The sequence below is a fragment of the Bombus vancouverensis genome, unplaced genomic scaffold (genome assembly GCF_051014615.1).
Source record: "Bombus vancouverensis nearcticus unplaced genomic scaffold, iyBomVanc1_principal scaffold0054, whole genome shotgun sequence".
NCBI classification, from domain to species: Eukaryota; Metazoa; Arthropoda; class Insecta; order Hymenoptera; family Apidae; genus Bombus; species Bombus vancouverensis.
The window spans coordinates 495001-498625 of record NW_027468945.1 but is presented as its reverse complement, the minus strand read 5'-3'; the positions used below and the strand labels follow the sequence as shown (position 1 = coordinate 498625).

At 48.9% G+C, this 3625-nt stretch overlaps 1 non-coding gene across 1 annotated transcript; it reads right to left on the bottom strand.

Annotated features, from left to right (window-relative positions):
* Nucleotides 1-766: 766 nt before the first annotated feature.
* Nucleotides 767-921, bottom strand: LOC143304787 (5.8S ribosomal RNA). The gene has a single exon (XR_013061420.1). It is a non-coding gene; the product is annotated as a 5.8S ribosomal RNA (ribosomal RNA).
* Nucleotides 922-3625: the final 2704 nt, after the last annotated feature.

Sequence of the window (3625 nt, the reverse complement as noted above, 5' to 3'; positions counted from 1 at the left end):
AGAGTCTTGAGAAAAGACGGTAGATTATGGCAAAGTTTCGCACGCCATCGAGTTTAGGTTTTTGGTTCTCTCTTCTCTCCTCTCTCGACCGAGTTCCCATATTTGCTTTCTCTCTCAGTCTCGCCAAATATAATATTTGTTTAAGACGACGTCGGGGGCGCGGACCTTCGTGCGTCGAACACCGGCAAACGTAGCATATATCGCCTGATATGAAAAAAAAATCGGTCACGAGGAGAACACTACGAGTATATACGTTCGATAACCGATACACGAAGCGGTGCATAAGCGGGCGGTCGCCCTCGTAAGGACGACTCACGACGCCGCGAGCACTCACGCAGGTCCGTGACGGTTCTCTCCGCTCTTATTCGTATCCCTTCGTATACCTTCGTCCGACTCGGAAACGTTCTCTTACAGTTTTTAAGAAGAACGACGGCGGGTTGTCAAGGCAAGAAGGGACAGAGAGAGACAGAGGTAGAGTTTCGTAGTCTCCCGTGAACACGATAGATTATATATCGAGCATGCGTACGACTTGCACGGTCTCTGCACGACCGCGACGAACGCCGACGAGCGTCCAACAATCGCTCGTACGTCGCGTATGTTCTCTCCGTCCGCTCTTATTCGTATCCTCGTTCTTGTACCTTCGTCCGACTCTGAAACGTTCTCTTATATAAAGAACGACGGCGGGTTGTTAAGGCAAGAAGGGACAGAGAGAGACAGATACGGAGAGTAACGATACGCAACGCAAGCAGTCTTAGGTTTACGTGAGCAACCCTCAGCCAGGCGTGGTCCAGGAATTGTATCCGTGGACCGCAATGTGCGTTCGAAATGTCGATGTTCATGTGTCCTGCAGTTCACACGTTGACGCGCAATTAGCTGCGTTCTTCATCGACCCACGAGCCAAGTGATCCACCGTTCAGGGTAATCTTTTATAAATTTTGCAACAGTTCAATACTCAAATGTACTCTTCTCGGTTCTAGCGAAGCCGAGTTCCGTCACGTTCGACCAACGGGAATCGAACGCGCAGAAGTCGCCATAGGATTGACGACACAAAAACGTTCGAAAAAAAAGAAACCGACGAACGCGCGAAGATACGCGCGTTCGCCGGCCGGGCGTAAAGTACATTATGATATATAACAACCATCGAGATCGAAGCTCCGTTCGTCAGGAAACGACGGGGATATATACACCCGATTCTGAATCCTCTGTACAGCACACGATCTCGCGAACGAGTAAGGACGGTGGCTAGCCCATGTTTTATATGTGTTTGATTCTACTCTCTCGTCCAATTATTCAAGAAACAGCGCGCGTGCATCTCTCCATCGTTCGGGTGATAGTAAAGATTCGATGGGATTTGCGCGGCCGTCCGCCTCGAGCGGTCTTTCGTCCCAATATCCAGAAGCAGAGTTTGAAAAACTCTAGCGACGGCACGGGTGTCCGACTCACGACATCGAGGTTTCGAAGCCGGCGATCCCCTCCGAACGGATGGCGACCACGCGACGACTGAAAGCATGAAAAATCGACGAAAGATAGAACACATCTCCGTTCGGGTGATGTTTTTTTTTAAAAAAAAAAAACAAAAATTCGATGGTACTCGCAGCCATCGTCCTCGCGCGGTCTTTCGTCCCAACATCCAGAAGCAGAGTTTGAAAAGCTCTAGCGACGGCACGGGTGTCCGACTCACGACAACGAGGATAGACAGCCGGTTCCCTCCGAACGGGTTATGCGACGACGATAAACTCGATGAAACTTTAGTCTCGTTCAGGTAGTGTGTGTGTCTTGTAAATCAAAAATTCGATGGGACTCTCATCCATCGTCCTCGCGCGGTCTTTCGTCCCAACATCCAGAAGCAGAGTTTGAAAAACTCTAGCGACGGCACGGGTGTCCGACTCACGACAACGAGGATAGACAGCCGGTCCCCTCTGAACGGTATATTATATATATGCGATGATAGACGACAAACTGGATGAAACTAAGTCTCGTTCAGGTAGTGTGTACATCAAAAATTCGATGGAACTCGCATCCGTCGTCCTCGCGCGGTCTTTCGTCCCAATATCCAGAAGCAGAGTTTGAAAAACTCTAGCGACGGCACGGGTGTCCGACTCACGACAACGAGGAAAGACAGCCGGTCCCCTCTGAACGGTATATTATATGAAACTTTAAGTCTCGTTCAGGTAGTGTGTACATCAAAAATTCGATGGAACTCGAATCCGTCGTCCTCGCGCGGTCTTTCGTCCCAATATCCAGAAGCAGAGTTTGAAAAACTCTAGCGACGGCACGGGTGTCCGACTCACGACAACGAGGATAGACAGCCGGTCCCCTCTGAACGGTATATAATATACATTATGCGACGGTAGACGATCAACTAGACGAAACTTTAGTCTCGTTCAGGTGGTGTAAAAAAATTCGATGGGATACGCACGCACGGCTGTCGTCGTCCTCGAGCGGTCTTTCGTCCCAATATCCAGAAGCAGAGTTTGAAAAACTCTAGCGACGGCACGGGTGTCCGACTCACGACATCGAGGCTTCGAAGCCGGCGGCATTCCCCTCTGAACGAACTTCGGCTACACTAGTTACGAATCGTTGCTACACATCGTCTTCATCGTCGTCGTCGTCGTCGACATCGACATCGACATCGACATCGACATCGACATCGTATCATCATCATCATCGGTCATCGTCGCATAGCGGGCCAACATCCACGCGATGCGTCTTCGTTCTAGGTTACCCGATCCACGAGTATGTTACACGTGGTTTCGTTATTTCGAACGAAACGACACACGAAGAGCACACGCCCTGTGGGTAGGAAGCACGTTTCGAGAACGACGAGAGTTTCGATGAAAGAGACGAGAGAAGTCGACGCAGAAGGTATCCATGGATCTTCGAAGAGAACCTTCGAAGATGTATATCGGTATCCTTTCGCTCTGCGCGACTCGCTACAAGTTCTTTCGCTCTCGTCGACTCGTTCTAGACGCTTCGTTCGATCCCAAAGAGGAGTCTTCGATATGTCCCGTTGCTAGGAGGAGAACAAACGCAACACAGACCACGAAACATAGAAGAGAATAGGCGAGCATGATCTCTCCGACACGAGGCACTTTAGAGATTTTCTTATTAGTTTGCATGGACTTTTATATTCGTTCGTACGGTTTCCACGATGCAAATACGAAATACGAGATCGTGACGGCGGGTCTTTCTGTGTACGGCCTCTCGCAGGCGCCACGACTGCATTTCTCTTTACACGTGGTTTCCATCGTAATTTTTTTCGTTTGATATCGAGCCTTAACTTTTGTTGGCTCTTTCGAAGCTAGAGTTCCCTTTTATTAGAATTTCATATATATATATGTTTTATTCGGAGACGGCGGGTCTTTCTGTTTACGACCTCACGCAGGCGCCTCGAATAAGTTTCATTCGCATTTCGTTTTTATACTTATACATATCTCTTCATCCCGATGATCGAGAGAGAGTGCCACCTTCTCTTCGTATAATTCCGTAGCTGGAGGGTCGTCTCCTCCTTAAGAATATTACTATTCGTGCCAACGGAGGTTGCCAAGCTCCCTGGCGTTTTCGTTTGTTAAAGTATATAGCTTGTTAATACGTCGTATATACTTTCGTCGATACAGGAGGAGTA